The sequence below is a fragment of the Nothobranchius furzeri genome, chromosome 13, assembly GCF_043380555.1.
Source record: "Nothobranchius furzeri strain GRZ-AD chromosome 13, NfurGRZ-RIMD1, whole genome shotgun sequence".
Classification (NCBI taxonomy): domain Eukaryota; kingdom Metazoa; phylum Chordata; class Actinopteri; order Cyprinodontiformes; family Nothobranchiidae; genus Nothobranchius; species Nothobranchius furzeri.
The window spans coordinates 36,632,625-36,649,195 of record NC_091753.1 but is presented as its reverse complement, the minus strand read 5'-3'; the positions used below and the strand labels follow the sequence as shown (position 1 = coordinate 36,649,195).

Genomic DNA, 16,571 nt, shown 5'->3' with positions numbered 1-16,571 from the left:
CGCATTTCCTGCAAAGATTATTTTCAAAAACTTTAAACCACCATTCGTTTTAAATTACATGGTTGTTTCAGCCAAAAGTATTGAGCACTTCCTGCTGGAGCTGACATCTGGATGTACCAGAAGGCCCACGTTTAGCTACAGCTGGTGGTATTAACATGTGCAAGCAACCATATAATGCAAAGGTTATGGCCTTGTGAAGTATTATAAACCAGTGTTTGAATGAGCTGCCATAAAAATCTTGTGATTGTTTTTGTCTCAGGAACTTTTACACAGAGATATAATGGCCCAACAAAAGCTTTTAAATCAAGTAGTCACTCATCGACTTTCTTCATATTTTAGACCTAAATGTTACCCACACTTGATGTAGTACCATTTAAAAAGGACACAATGTGACATTTTCCCTGTGGCCAGATTACCACACTTCAGAGTTGGTGGGCCGCTGGTGGAAGAGTGTAGCTGATACGGTGGACCTGGAGTCTGCTTCCAGCACCTTTCCTACATGTTTTAGATCATGAACACAGCTGATTTGTTTCATCTAGTGATGAGCCGCTCCTGTAGACACTAATGAAGGCTGAGAAGATGTTTCAGCACTTAGATTACGTTGTTAAAAAGCTAAACGCACAGACAAGACGATAAGTTTCATTTTTGGTTTTACCGCAGTGAATTATTAAAGGAGGGAAGGCAGTGCTAAAAGCAAGCAAACTGCCTAGTATCCCTTTAATAGGACTTCACTGAAAACTTCCCTTACTATATTCTTGGGGGAATTCATTTGCATTAATGCCAGGTTTCCTTAAATTAAAACTTACAGTAAAATAACTTATGAATTCTGGATTCACAATGCTCTTATGTACTTCAAGTCAAGCCAATAAATGAATTAAAAAACACCACTCTCCGTTAAAGGGACACATGTGAAAGACCGACCAATATCATGACGTCGATTATGGACTAAAACCGTTTAACCACACAGTGATTAATAGCAGTGGGCAAGCGCAGAGATGCCACTGCAGGACTTTTAGTGAAACTGAGATAAAAAATTGAGAAAATTTAGCAACAGCCATTAGTCACAGCAGGGAAATGTGGATAAACACTGCTAGAATCCCACAGAGCTAATTATATCTCTAACATTTTGAATTTTTTTCTCCATCATGCTGTGAACGTTCCAAATTGATGCAATTTAAACAAATTTGAGTAAGTCTTTTCAATAAACCTCTGCACAATTAATCTTTTAATCTGCTATTTTTTGTGTTAGTTACAGTTTTTCTGCCATATTGGGAGAAAACCCCAGACAAATTAATACATAAAAAACATTTAGATGAAGAATTTATCATTTGACCTTACTGTGCAATACCTGTAGGCAATGCTTGACTGTGAAAGTACATTTTTGTAATGTGAATCTTGCAGACAGAAGGCATGGATACATGTCCCAGTCCTATTTGTGCTGTATAGATAGTGAAAATGTGGGAAGCTGCAAGCAGAAACAATGGAGTGGCAGAAAAATAGCATATTGCATACATTCGTTTAGGGTGGCAAACTACACAAACTGAAAAGAAAATGTGGTCCAGGTATGGGTAAAGGATGAGAAAATAGAAAATACTGAGAGAAAAAAGCAGATTTCAGTATTTCTAATTCAAGTATTTGTTTTATTATGACTGCATTCATTCTGTTTGCACGTCTCGTTGTTTGTTTTACTTTCACCTTTAAGCTAGCATACCTATAGCTTACAATCCATCAAAAAAGCATGCACACACACATATTCTGAATGCCGATTTTGTCTTACGTGCACATGCATGCATAGCCACGCATAAATACTTTTGTCCTTTATCCGTCCGTCATTTGTGCACACATTGGGACCTGTGCAAACGCTCACCAAGCTCACTGACAGGTCAGTTTACCACCACATAACATAGCGAGTGCAGAGAGAAGCTGCTAAATATAGCAGCAGACTGAGCAGAATATCAATTCCTCTCACGCTCAAACAACACAGACGAGGAGTGCGATGGTCCAGATGAGGCAATAAGGCACTGTTTTTCAAAGACATCTTCAAAGCCCTGAGGTGCTTAATGGTTGGCTTAAAATAAATGTACTGTGGGCAGATAAACAGATTTTACTGACATATGTGGTGGATGCCAAGAATAAATTTTTAGTAATAGGTTTGACTTTTTTGTTTAAAAAAAAATATTTGGTTGTTTGTCTCTGTCCTGGCTCTGTAATGGTCTGGCGATCTGTCAGCTGGGAGTGGCTCAAAGACCACCACCGCCCCACACAAACTCCCCCCCCATGATCACAAATGGGACAAAGCGGGCATGGAAAATGAACGAATGCTTGTTTGCTTATTTGTATTTGTTTCTGACCAGAGCAGCGTGCTTCTGCATAGCACCGATTCTTCTGGCTTCTATTTGACAACCATTTGAGCAACACCATGAATAAGAATAAGGATGCTTTATAAAACTGAATATATATTTTCAAACACTACAGATATTATACAACTCTTGTGTAGCTGTGGAGTTATTGTAAGGATCCATTTTTGTCTATTTTCTGTACCTGCATGATTCTTTGCAGGGCTGTAGAGAGCTGGTGTCTATCACCAGCGGTACAAGGAAGAGAGGTAGGGTTCTCCAAACACCAGTCCGTTACTGGAGAAACTCCATCCATCTATCCATTTTGAGCCATTTATTCATGAATGGGTAGTGGGGGAAGCAACCCAAGCAGAGAGGTCCAAGACTTCGCTGACTTGGGCCAGCTCCTCCGGTGGAGTCCCAAGACATTCCCTGGCCAACTGACAAACATAGTCCGTCCACTGTGTCCTAAGTCTTCTTTAAGGTCTCCTCCCGGTGGATGTGTCCAGAAAACCTCACCAGGGAGGCGTCCAGGAGGTGCCCGAGCCACCTCAACTGGCTCCTCTCGATGTGGAGGAGCAGCGGGTTTACTTCGAGCCCCTTCCAGGTGACCGACCTTCTCATCCTATCTCTAAGGGAGAGCCCAGCCACCCTGTGGAGAAAGCTCATTTCAGCCTCTTGTATCTGCGATCTTGTTGTTTTGGTCACTACCTAAAGCTCATGACCATAAGTGAAGGTTGGAACGTAGATTGATCAGTAAATCGAGAGCTTTGCCCTATGGCTCAGCTCTGTCTTCATCACGACAGACCGGTACAACACCCGCAGTACTGTAGACACAGCACCAATCTGCCTATTGATCTCACGTTCCACATATGAGGCAAAACAATAATGGAAATCACCTTACCTCACCCAGACACAGGTCATCGGGGCTCCCTTCTGGAGCCAGGCCTGCAGTTGGGGCAAGTTGGCGAGCTCTTGGTGGCACCACTGTGAAGATTGCAAAATCCACAGATCAAAGGACAGAAGTTGTGTTAATGTGCAAAAATGACAGTCTTAAGGTAGAAATGTAGTTGCACATAATATTCCTTGTGCATGTAGGCACAATACGCTTTTGCATTCTGGTATTTATGAATGTGAATCCACCACTTAAGCAGTTTTTTTTTATTTGTCAACTCTATTCAAATGATAAAGAAAAAAAGAGATTTTACATTTCTGAGAAACTATGGTCTGTATTTGTATTTTTGTGTAGCACATTCTTAGGGTCTACAACCCCTCAAGGTTTTTCACAACACAATCAGTCATCCACACACTCGCACACAGGTGATGATAAGCTACAACACAGCCACAGCTGCCCTGGGGCACACTGAGGGAGTCCAGGCTGCCGAAAACAGGCACCACCGGTCCCTCCGACCACTGCCAGCAGGCAAGGCAGGTCAAGTGTCTTGCCCAAATACACAACAACAGCATTCTCTGACGGGAGCTGGAATGAAACCTACAACCTTCCGATTACCGAACAACCCACTGTACCTCCTGAGCTACTGCTGCCCCACTGATCCTCAGAACATTTGTATCAAGAATGCTTCCCAAACAAGAGAGTTTGTGCTCTTCTTCTGCTGCTTTGACTTTTGTGGTCTTTTTTTTTTTGTCTGTTGTTCAAATGGCACCACAGTCAGTAGAGTGCAGCTGAAGCTGCTGTGGCGTTGGTGAAAGTTTCTGCCTTAAAACTGAGTTCAGTCAGTGTGACTTTTATCCATCTTTTATAAAATCTTTTATCATGAAGAAATAAAAAGTCAGCATTTGATGACATATGTGGAAAAATATGAAGAAGTGTCAGGAATTATCTGGAAAATATTTGCAGTCTAACTGCTGCTGTGACCAGCTCCTCGTCTGTGTCCTTTTCCACCTCGTTAGAATCAGAATCTAATAAGATTTTCAACGCCAGCGCTTGCGCTCCACATTATTGTTGCACTGATGTTGATGATGTAAGCAGTTCTGCTGTGGCAGAAAATCGCACTGCCTAGCATATATTAAATTTTACATAGTGCAGTGTGACTGAAGTCACTATCAAGAGCTTCCATCAAACTCCCAAAACGTGGCACATTCATGTCCTTTCTGAGTCTGAAATTCAGCAGATCCAAATTTCTTAACATAAAACCATCTCTCTTTTCCTTCATAATGGAAAACAGTCATTTAGAAAGTTCATCTGTAGGTGTTGGTTTTTTTTCTACTCTTTTCATTTTTTAAACTGTCGTGTAGTTTTTTTTCTATAATGAAACCCAGGGGTTTGTAAAGCCACTCTGCAAAGGTGTGCTATAATTTCATGTACCTCATTGAAGCCAGAAGCTCCAACCACCAGGGATTTAACTGCAGCAGAATAAAACGCTACAGAGTATTCTCTTGAGGATTATTATTTTGATAGAACAAAGATTTGGAAATAAAGGGTCCACATAAATGGAAGCATGGAAAGACAGTTAAAGAGTGGAGATGTCTCTCATGAAGATAATTAGTATTTTCTTCAATGAAACCAGAGAGAGTTGTGAAGCTTTGTGTACAATCAGCCAAACTGTGAAAAAAATGACTTGCATTTTGAGATTGAAAACCAGGCAAACGTGATTTGTCATGCTTGTGCCATGGCCACTGCTCACCAGCTTTTCAGACTGTGCTACAAATAAACATTCATCATCTGCTTTACTGGAAAAATCAAAGCTAAAGATATGCCTGTACACTTACTTTACGGCATTGCATTGAAAGGTTTTCAATTATATGAAAAATCTGTGGTGTTAAATAAGCATGTAGGCAGTCATTTATATTTCATTCAGCTATATGTTTCTACAGCCTTGCATATTATTATCATTTAATGACCTCCTTTTTCTATCATCTTCATAAACCTTGACTTATGTGTGAACGTTTACCTGAGACTGTCGGAATGTCAGGCCAATCAACTGTCCTGCTGTCATGCTGTTATTTCATGTCCTGGTGGTGAGACGCCTCTATAGGTCTCTGATGTGAGTAATGATTTTCTAATAATCTGCAGCTTGTTAGCTCAGCTGGCTGGGAAAGCAAATGCCAAAATGCCCACATCCTGTTTGATGTGTGATTCATTGTGTACTCCACTAAAACCAAAAGTGAAGACTGTCGGTTTCATTTTATTAGCCCTTTGATCAATACTGGATGGATGGTTTTGAAAAAGTGACATAATTTTTGCATCACAGGCCATATTTGAAGGTGCTCAAAGCATTTTCAGTCACTTGCTTTAAAAAAAATCTTATTTTGTACTGACTTGTAGGTTGCTGCTTTTCAGGAATATAATTGGAATCTTGAGATCTTATTTTAGAAGCTCTTAGTATAGATTCCCTTTGAGATTACCAATGAAAGAGAGAGAAAAATAAGGCAGTAATGACAGATGCTCTCCTTTGAATGAATCAACATAATTCACTTTCCTGATATTGTGAATGACAGAGAAGAGGGGAAAAAGGGACAATTCCATTTCAAGCATTATAATAGGTTTAGACAGTATGTACACAAGGTTTGTTGGCGAGATGACAGTTTCACATGAATGCATTAGATAAGGGTGGGCCTCATCAATTCAGCCTTTCACTCTGTTTACTTCTAATTTGAACTGAAAACTGACACAGGCTATGATTCATTTACTTCTTGTATTTTGGAGAGAGCAGTGTCAGGCTACAGTGTGAACATTTGAACTCTCTTGATTTGCCATGATTTGTAGATTAAACCTGTAATGAATTACTGAATCCAGAAGAAAGGAAAAGGGGATGCATGGAAGCATTTTTTTTTTTGTAAATTTCATTGCCAAATGCTTTTAATCTAAAATGGGTTATCAGTGTTTTAGAAACTGACAATCTGGCCCAAAGTCAGTACACTAATTGAAATCAGGAGTGGGCCGAGCACTGACCCCTGTGGTACTTGGGAACTTTTTATTTATTTATTTATTTTTTTCCCCATTTCATGTCTGGCTGTGAGGCAAACATAATTAATGTCTGAATGCTGGTGACAAACCTTACGGTATTTACCCTCAGGTGGAGCATCAAAGCTTCTAAAAACTTTATTGTTATTGCTTTTTGAATGCTTTATAATTCCGACCAGACGCTGAGACAGAGGTGAAAGAGAAAGGAAGAGACAGGGGTGGGGGTGGGGGACAAAAATTAACAATGATGTACAAGAGTCTGCTTCTAGACCTGCAGAAAGAGAAAAACAACACACACAAAAAGAAGGGGACGCACCACAATACTGCAAGGGCAAGCTATCACTGCATCAACCTGATGAGGAAATATTAAATCAACATTATTTCAATGAACAATCACACGATAATAAATGACAGTACATTTAGTGCCAACCACAGCCTTAAGACATGTGTTGAAAATGCCCACAGTCCAAGTCCATACTTATGAGAGCACCATGTGAGCACCTGTGTGTGTACACGTGCTTGTATATGTAATGTTTCTCTATAGGAGTGTCCAATAGAGAGTGTGAGGAGCCACAGATCTGCCCCCCAAAGATGTGTAGGAGATGGAGGGAGCTCCAAGTCCGATATCCAGGAGCTGCCCTAGCGCTCAGAGACCCCAGGGAGACTGTAAGCAGAAAAGCCCCAGCCCCCTCTCGGGAGGCGCAGAGCATTGCTCTGGGGGGTCACAACCAGCAGCCAGCAGAGTTTCGGGAGACATCAGTGCAAAGCCCACAGGCCCGCCCGCAGCCTCCCACCCCCAAGCCGGCTGAACCCGGAACCCAGCGACCCGGGACCCAGGGACGACCAGCCCCGCAGAGGACCCAACAGAGCCCAGGGACTCAGATCCCACCAGGCAGCCACCAGGATCGATCAGGCAGACTCCAAAAAGCTTAAACACCCTGACCCGGTAGCCGTGACCACACTGGCAGACCAAGGCATCACACTCCACACCAAGTGTGGCAGGGGTAGGGTAGGCAGAGATGTGTAGTAGCACAAAAAGTCCCAGGAGAGGGGAGGAGTCCAAGACATATACAGTCATACACAGACACAGTCACATACTCCCTCCCACATACTTACACATACACATACAACCAAAGACTTACAAAAATGAATGTTAGACACCCACTCATGCTCCCCCATACTCAAACACACCCTATTCACTTTGGTCCCGGTACTGCTGCACAATGGGTACAACCATCACCGGTTCCCAGAGTTCGCCCCTTTCTGCTGGAGTGATGATGAGCAGGCCAACGCTGAGCAAAGCATCCCACCAACCCAGACCCCAACAAGATGGCCAGCACCCCCTCCTAGCCTCCAGCCCTGGGAAGCCAAGCGACAACAGAGGTGTGCTAAGACCCCTAGTCTCCCTCGGCCTGCTACAATACAGTGTTAGTGCGTGTTGATGAGGTGTATTCCATGGCTGTGGTGAGCGGGCATCGTCTGGCCTATGCCAGCTGATGCAACCGCACAACCCCACTTCCCCCTACAGCCCTCGGTGTCTAAGTGCAGTTTAAAATTGGAAGTGGGCACTGGCACTTGGGATGAGGCTGAAAGATCCCCTTTCCAAATGCCATTGAGTGTGCTCACTTAACAGGGAACCTTAGCAGGAGTCGTTTCTTTTGTATGGGGTGCAATAAAATAGTTTGGAAGCTGATTGAAATTTGTGATTTTAAAAGATATGCGGATTAATCTAGGGTTCTACAGTAGTAAATTAATCCTAACAAAAAAGTCCCAGAAAAAATGCAACAAAAATGTTCAAGAATAGAGATATGTAGGAGTTGTAATTTCAAAAATTAATTAAAACATCAGTTTGGTCGTAACCTAGCTCTTGTTTCTTTTTTCTCTCCTACAGGTCTTTGGATCTGTCTCCCTTGGTCACCACTCTTTTTTCTCCACCTGCTTGTGACTGCAGTTCATCTTCATGTTGAGTCTTAATCAAAGACAGCACATCAGATAGAGGTAGGTAAGGAATTTCCTGCCATATATGAATATGAATGTGTGCTAAATGAGGCTGTAAAAGTGGACTCTATAACACTATGAATCTTAACCCTTTAAGCGCCAAAGTCGCAGAATTGCGACAAGCAGTAATGTTGGATTTAATAAGCCACAGCAGCAGAAATGAGCCCTCATGCAGTTAATACGTTACACAGCGGGGTGGCAGACACCTGTAACTTCAATCCAAGCAGCATTTGTGGGTGTGTTACTATTGAAACTTTTGGAGTATTTAGAGCTTGAACCCCGCCCACCAGTCGCAGAGTTGCGGGGCTTGTCAAAGCAGTCAGGTCGAGTAAGAGTGAGCAAGTGGTAGAGGGAAAAAACACAATGCCGAGAGGAATGTTTAGTGCTGACGAAGCTCTTCGTGTAATACTGGCAGATTCGGATTCGGAGGAAGAATATTTCCTTTCCGAGGATGATCTGCGATCTTCTAGCGAGACGGAATGCGTGGCTTCAGCGCGCAGCAACAGGGAGTCTGACGACGTGGTTACACAAGCAGCCGATACACATAAGGTGGTTACCTTGTCCGATGTTCTGCGTCTCCGTGGTCGGAGAAAGAGATGTGGCAGCTTGTACCAGGTCTTATTCTTCGCTCCACGGGGGGTGGGGTGATGTGGTGGCGGTGATCGGGCCGGTGAAAACCCCGCTGGTGATCGATTCAGCCCCGGGGGGTGTAAACCGCAGGAATTGCAGCAGGAGAGGGAGGAACTGCTTTGAAAAAATCACTGCTAGCAAGGGGGTGGCCCAACACAGCCTCAGTGACAATAATAATGATGATGGCTGAACCAAGTTTGGGAGAAGAGGAACAGTATTCCAAGTGGATCAGGCATTTTGATGAGCCAGTTGGATACTGTGGAGACAGGGATCTGTCAAATTCAGAACACATTGATTTTCTGTCAGCTTTTTGGGATGAGGAATTCTGGACCCTCATCACAACTGAAACTAACCGATATGCTCGCCAGTATTTAGTAAGTAAGTAAGTAGTAAGTAACTTTATTTCTATAGCACCTCTCACAGACAAAAAGGTCACAAAGTGCTTCACAAGTTAAAAGGCAACAACATATAAATACAGTAAAACACAGCCACAATATACATAGTGTCAAATAAAACCAATCCGAATGAGACTAAGTTTAAAATGCCTGGAGAAACAAATGGGTTTTAAGATTGCTCTTAAAAACATCAACTGAGTCGATTGAGCGTAAAGACAGAGGTAGCTCATTCCAGAGCCTAGGAGCTTAGAGAGGGAGGAACTGAAATCTAGCTCCAGATATAATGACTGGTTAACTGTGACAGGAAAAACTTTGTGTGAACCCGATGAAAGTTAATACTGATGATATTAAGTGTGGATTTCCGCTACAATCGACTGGCACAGAAACTTGAGCCGGCTAGAAATAAGCATGGATAAGGCATCCCAACACACACTAGACCCACGCCTTATGTAATTTAGACCTGATTTTTAACGTTATATGATATGAAGCCGGCAATTTTTTAAATGACTGGACATCATTTTATTAATTTTCAACAACATTTTGATGAATATTTCCCAAGATTAAAAGTAGTCAAATGACTACATATTGTCTCTTTAAAGAGACATGTGCTGATTGAATAGTATATCTGGTTTCACACTGTCATGAAATGGAGGTTGTAGCAGGACCCAAAATGCAGGTAAATCCAGGGGCATTCAGGTATGGTTCAAAAAGTAAAACTGTTTATTTACAAGCTGTGGTATGGAGCAAGAACAGGCTGACAAAAACATGAGGAGAAAAACACAGATATGCCAACAAACACAAGGAACCAACAAAGAGCTATGAAAATGACTGAGTTCAAATACTGCTGCGGAGGCGAGTGAAGACAAAGGGAGCAGGTGCACTGATTACTGATGAGAATGACCAACAGGTGTGACTGGTAAGCAGAAGATGGGAGGCAATGCAAAAATACACGAGGACTGAACCAGAAAAAAATAAACTATAAGACACTAGAACTAAATACTGCAAAAATACAGTAATGGATGACCAAGTAAAAATAACTCAAAAATAGAAAGCATAACTATAACTAAACTGGATTGTTGGGAGAATAACCTAAACCATGAACAGGGACTGACTGAAGAAAATACACAACTAAATAAGAAATCAAACAGGATAAGCGGCTAAAGGTGACTGAGGCTGGGAATGAATGAATGAATGAATGAATGAATGAATGAATGAATGAATGAATGAATGAATGAATGATCAACCGAACAGGCCTTTTATGCATTACATCCTAATGATACCTAACACAAGGTTAAGTCCCCACTCACTAAGGTGTTTTGAGTTGGAGCCATTTCAGCTAAAGCCGCACTGTCGACGTAAACCTCCTGACCATTGCTCGCGGGTCTTTCTCCATAAATGGCGTCCATTTCTTGAAACCAATTCCACTGTCGCCTGTCCGATCCACTCCAACCGTTGTGGTCCTTGATTGTCCTGTACTCGCATTTCATTCATTTCAGTTTATCGCGAAACTGTTTGAAGGTTTTGCTGAATCCTTGCACAGCCAAGGCTTGTGAAAGCTCCTGAAACACCTTCTCGTTCCTCACTGCTCCATCTAGTTCTAGCTGGATCCTATCTACAGCAAGCAAAAAAAGAAGGGTTTTCACCCCGCTATTACTCCATGGCTGATTTGATTGGAGGTTAGACACCTTGCGTAGGTTAAGACAAATGCTAGCAAAGTAAGTGAAAGTTTTTTGTTTTTGTTATTAGGCGCTGTCAAATGATATCACTTCACTGATGCTGCTGGGCCAATCACAAGCTTTTCTATAGTGGCGCCAAGAGGTAGGCATGTATCTTTGGCTGGCCAGTCAGTCCGTAATGTCTACTCGGTCCCAGTCTGACCGTTGGGGAGGAGGTCTGAGAAAAAGAGTCACCTCAGCAGCGAAAACACAAATCTGACCTGTGTGTGAGACCAAATTCCGGTGCCGTTCGGCACCGTATGGGCCGTACCGATGCTAATGTGTAAGCGCCATATAGTACAGCAAACAAGAAAACCTGGACAAGGAAGAACACATGGAATGGACTAGGGAGACGGAATATAGACCGGACACAAGGTGACATGGACAGGAGAAAGGACATGACACATATCATCATTTGTCTTTATTATAACTCTGTTGAAGACTGGTGGTGACCCTAGATGTTTATGTTTATGTTTATGTATTTAGCAGATGCTTTTGTCCAAAGCGACTTACATCTAGATGTAGACGATAACTATAGAGGTGATATGTCAGCTTAGTTAATGACAAGTTTAACTTTTGAGTGCTTTGTGTGGTTTGTTCTGAAATTACCTTTCATGATAGCACCTTATTTTGCAGCAGAAACTGAGTGTTTACAGTCATTTTGAAATGTAGGGATTTCTTTTTTGATCTTGCATTTTGTGAGTGTAAAGTTATCAGCTGGGCATCGGCTGTTTTGAGGTAAACTGATGCATTTGTTACCGCTGTACTACAGTAAGGCACCTGAACTGAAACAAAACAACATCAGATCACTTGTGTTGTTGGCGAGTGATAGCTGGTAGGGATGTGCAGATGAATACTATAATATCGATACTCCAATTCTTGTTATTAATGTATTGGAACTCTCATTAAAGTATTGATATCTGAGTAATTTTAAGTTTTTAAATTTTCAGAACATTTTTCAAAAATTATGTTTTTAGACCGGAACTACTTCTTCCGCCAACCTTGGTTTGTAATATGGCACAATATAAATACCTTAAACCACCACTGAGGGTGCAGCGCACACTGCACTTCCTTCTGTTTATGCTGCGGATGAAACTCACCGTTAGCCATTGTTAATGTGGCCAAACGTAAACAGTCATTTGTGGAGCTACGTTAGTGCTACTAACAATGAAGTATGTTAACTGTAGAAAGAGTGTGAGGTATTGCAGCAGCACCACAAAACACTTTATGAAAATGTCATGATGAAAAACGTCAGAGGATGAGAGGAGGGAGCTGTTAACAAGCAGGTGTTATCCAGGTACAGCATGTGAGAATATGGAGCTTTTAAGATGTTTCCTACAGTCACTAAATTCAGGAATGTTATTTACATCTGTTCACTACAGGCTTTGGTTTGTTGTGCTGTTATTCAAACAAGTCTTCTGTATTTTTAAAACTAAGGCATCCATTTATCCAAATTTAAATTTAAAATGTATAAACGGCAAAAGATAAATGCTACAATCAATAGCTGCATGCATTTTAGTTGGAGTATCATCAGCCCCTGAAATCCTGAACATTTAATGAGCCTATGTTTAGTCATGTGAGGTTTAATATAGAGCAAGTATATCATACCAATTTGTTTATATTGTAGGTTAAATAAACAAAGAGCTATTAAAATGTACAGTATTTAAAACAAAATGTTTTAACATTAAAAATGTAGAAAACATTCCATAAATTAGAATGATAACAGTATTAATGAAAATTTCAGTTAAACAAATAAAGTTGTATTGCTTTTTTCTCATTTAGTCGACGTATTTTGACTGATGATTAACTGAAAATGTCACAATGTAGATAAAAACAAAAATATTTAATTATATGTAGTATTGGCTATTTCAATTCAAGTTGAAGCATTCTATTTAAAACTGGTGTTTGTAAACTCCCATTTCCGTTCTCCTCAGTGTAAGTTGTTGAGTCTAAATAAGAATTTAATAACATGTGACACCATTGTTTTATGTTACTGTATTTATACTACATGTAGCACTTTCAAACAGACTTGAATCTGCACCGAAGGGCCTTGAGTGTCTGTTAGTGCCTGTTTTTGTCTTCTTAAACTTTTGCTTTGCACTATCTTCCATTGGGAAAAGAGAAGGAAACTCATCTGGAGGTTATCCTGTTGTCTAGTAGCTCCGGTTTGGGCCAACTGAAAACAATAAGTGCAATCAGGGGCTGTGAACGAGCTGTTTCTCCCCTCCCTGAAAACACTCATCAAGTGATCTAGGTCTCAACGACTGCAATCAGCTGGTGCATGAACACCTGTTTCCAGTTAGTAGCACAGCATAAGTTTGGTGGCATAACTGAAGCGTCAGCGGAAGTGTCAGCCCTTGTGTCTCAGCCCCTCCGATGTGAAGACACTCCTGGGCAAAGACATACGTGTCTACCTGCGCGTGTCCACAGAGCAGGTACACAGCGCAAACAAACTCGACCCAGATGCTGCTCCATCAACACCTAGCAAAATGTGCCATTATCCTATACCTGTGGTCACTGGCTTCAGAGGATGGTCACACACAGCAAACCGCTTTCGTAACCTTCAAAACCTCCACTCTCTAAAACCAACTCCCCCCGAAGATACCCACCTGTCTATGGGACTGTGGAACTGCCAATCAGCTGTGAACAAAGCTGACTTCATTACTGCATATGCAAACCACCTGTCACTCGATGCACTGGCTCTCACTGAGTGCGTTTACATGCAGCCAGTAACCCTTTTAAAACCCGAATATTCACAATAACCCGGTTCCGCAGGTCCTTGTAAACACCGCCAAAAACCCGGATATGCTCATAACCGGGTTTTTAAAAACCCGGTTTCTACACCTGGGTAACCCTTTTCTAACCCGAATGTTTGGTCATGTAAACGCATATTGGGATATCCCCATCAAAGCGTGTGTTCTGCGCATGCTCTGTTCGCAAGGAATCTTGGTCTTTTGAGTAGCGAGATGTCTTGTATGCACCAGAACACCGGAAGTAAACAACAAGTTGGGAGCAAAATGGCGAGTCGCGGCACAGCACCACACTTTTGGAGTGACGAACAAACTAAAGCGCAAAGAAACGCGGTCGCTATCTCTTCCAAACTGGAAAACATGTTGTTTTCACAGATACTGGAACAAGAAGAACCGGAAATGACGCATATTGCGTCTGGACGTAGTCCATACGTCCTGACGCTACCCCAACGTCCGCATTTAAATTGGGTTATGCAAGTTAGAGGTAACTCTTTCTATTTATGCTTGTAAACGGGTTATTCTGATCAACTCAGAAACCCGAATACCGACCTTAACCCGATCATAACCCAGATATTGGCTGCATGTAAACTTACTCACTGAGACGATGTGACAATGCTACCCCATCTGCTCTCTCAGTTAACCACACTTTCTCCCACACTTCACGTGCATCTGGCCAAGTTGGTGGAACGGGCATGTTAATTTCCAACAAATGGATATACAGTCAGTTGCTACCCATCACTAAATACAACTCCTTTGAATACCATGCCATCCAGGTAACTGTACCAAAAAATTCCTTTTGGTTGTCTTATATCGCCAACCAGGTCAACTGGGAGACTTTCTTGATGAACTCGACACCCTGCTCTCCTCCATTCCTGAGCACGACTGTCCCACAATGGTCCTTGGAGACATGAATATTCACCTGGACAATCCCAGCTCATCAGGCTTCCTGTCACTAATGTCATCATTTGATTTAAAAATAGTACAAAGTCCTCCAACTCACAAAGCTGGAAAAGCACTCGACCTCATTTTCACCAGAAACTTTGCCTTAGACACAATCTCTGTCACTGCAGCATCTTTCTGATCGTTACTTCATCCATTTCAGCACAACTCTACAAGGGAGGTCCACTGCTTCCTCCCCAGTGGTCTCATTCCGCCGCAACCTCCACAATCTGGCACCCAACCACTTCTCCTCTCTTGTTGCCTCCACTCTTCCATTTCCCAGCACATTTTCTGCTTATGAAGTGAATGAAGCCTCCGAGTCACTCTGCTCCACACTCTGCTCTTGTCTTAACAACTTGTGCCTTTTAGCCACTAGACCTGCTAGATCCTCTCAGTCACACCCTTGGCTAAATGATACCCTCCGGTCTCTACGCACCAATCTTAGAGCTGCGGAACAGAAATGGCGCAAAACAAAGGATCCTGGTGATCAATTGAAATCTCTTGAATTACTGTCCTCATTCTCTGACAGCATCACTGATGCAAAGAAAGCTTTCTACACTGACAAAATTATCAGTTCTACTGACTCTCAGAAACTATTTTCAACATTCAAAACTCTGCTTAACCCTCCATCTCCACCTCCTACCAACAATCTATCAGCTGACACCTTTGCCTCATTCTTCACTGACAAAGTGGCAGCTATAAGCCAACAGTTTAATCAACTGGCCACTCCTGAACATTCGCTACCACAAACTCCTTCTAGCCCAACCATCTCAGGCCCTACTGCTTCATTTTCCTCTTTTTCCCCTGTCACTGAGAACTGTGTGTCCAAGCTTCTCACGTGTGGCCGCCCTACTACATGCCCACTCAACCCCATTCCGACTAAGCTGCTCCAAGCTATTGTTCCTACAGTAGCCGCAGCAGTCACACATGTGATCAACGCTTCACTGACATCCGGTACATTTCCCACCTCTCTCAAGCATGCTCAGGTTAAACCGCTGCTAAAAAAAACCCATCTCTTCTTCCAAATATGTGGAGAACTACTGACCTATCTCTCTCCTCCCTTTTCCGTCCAAAATCATTGAAAGGGTGGCTTTCAAGCAGATCACAGAGTACCTCACAAAACTGTCTGCTTGACCCTTACCAATCTGGGTTCAAACAGGGCCACTCCACTGAAACTGCTCTGTTAACAGTGACTGAATCCTTAAAAGAAGCTAGAGTGACTGCCAAATCCTCAGTGCTTATCCTGCTCGACTTATCGGCTGCATTTGACACTGTCAACAATGGCTTCCTTTTGTCCACACTCTACCATTGGCATCACAGAGAAAGCACAGGCCTGGTTTTAATTGTACCTCACAGGACGATCATTCAGTGTATCTTGGCTTGGACAATCCTCTACCGTGCACCATCTTGCCACAGTAGTCCCCCAGGGCTCTGTAATAGGACCTCTTCTATTTGCCATATACACCACCTCACTGGGTGAGATCATTTGATCACATGACTTCTTCTACCACTGCTATGCAGATGACACCCAGCTCTATCTGTCATTTCCGCCGAACGACCAAACTGTCTCTGCACGAATATCAAACTGTCTCTCTGACATATCAAAATGGATGAAATCCCACCATCTCCAACTCAACCTCTCTAAAACTGAACTACTTGTCATCCCAGCAAAACCATCCATACAGCACAATATCTCAATCCAAAATGACTTCCCATCTCTGGCTCCTTCAAAGGCAGTTTGAAATCTGGGTGATGTGATTGATGAACACCTGACCTTTAAAGATCATGTTGCCTCTGTTGCTCGTTCATGCCGCTTTGCGCTGTATAACATACAAAAGATCAGACCATACCTAACATACCATGCCACCCAGCTCCTGGTGCAA

At 42.4% G+C, this 16,571-nt stretch overlaps 1 protein-coding gene across 2 annotated transcripts in view; it reads left to right on the top strand.

Moving 5' to 3' along the window:
• zgc:172282 (leucine-rich repeat and fibronectin type III domain-containing protein 1-like protein) overlaps window positions 1-16,571 on the top strand; it is a 273,026-nt gene that overhangs the window by 119,919 nt on the left and 136,536 nt on the right. Inside the window, exon 2 of one of the 2 annotated variants that reach the window (XM_015951654.3) lies at window positions 8,153-8,259. The gene's annotated coding sequence lies outside the window, so the exon portion shown is untranslated. Of the gene's footprint in view, window positions 1-8,152; window positions 8,264-16,571 lie in introns of both variants that reach the window. The other variant, XM_054742727.2, reaches the window with a different exon arrangement.